Source organism: Notothenia coriiceps, unplaced genomic scaffold (assembly GCF_000735185.1).
Source record: "Notothenia coriiceps isolate Sejong01 unplaced genomic scaffold, NC01 NC01_scaffold00003769, whole genome shotgun sequence".
NCBI lineage: Eukaryota > Metazoa > Chordata > Actinopteri > Perciformes > Nototheniidae > Notothenia > Notothenia coriiceps.
This window is the reverse complement of record NW_011336470.1, coordinates 39,138-39,553: the sequence shown is the minus strand read 5'-3', so window position 1 is coordinate 39,553 and position 416 is coordinate 39,138.

Genomic DNA, 416 nt, shown 5'->3' with positions numbered 1-416 from the left:
AGTACGATGGTCGAAAGGTGCAAACGCGTTAAAACGGGCAAAAACATTGCAATTGGAGAAATGCAATGCCCTTTAAAAAAATATGTAAATATAGAAACTGACATTTTCCAAAACACAATCAGAAACATCTTCAGCAACTTGAGGAGACAAAACGCTGCAAGAAGCTCAAAACACAACGGAGACCAGGGGACACTAAAGAGTGACGCACACAGCTGGGAGACCAGGGGACACTAAAGAGTGACGCACACAGCTGGGAGACCAGGGGACACTAAAGAGTGACGCACACAGCTGGAGACCAGGGGACACTAAAGAGTGACGCACACAGCTGGGAGACCAGGGGACACTAAAGAGTGACGCACACAGCTGGGAGACCAGGGGACACTAAAGAGTGACGCACACAGCTGGGAGACCAGGGG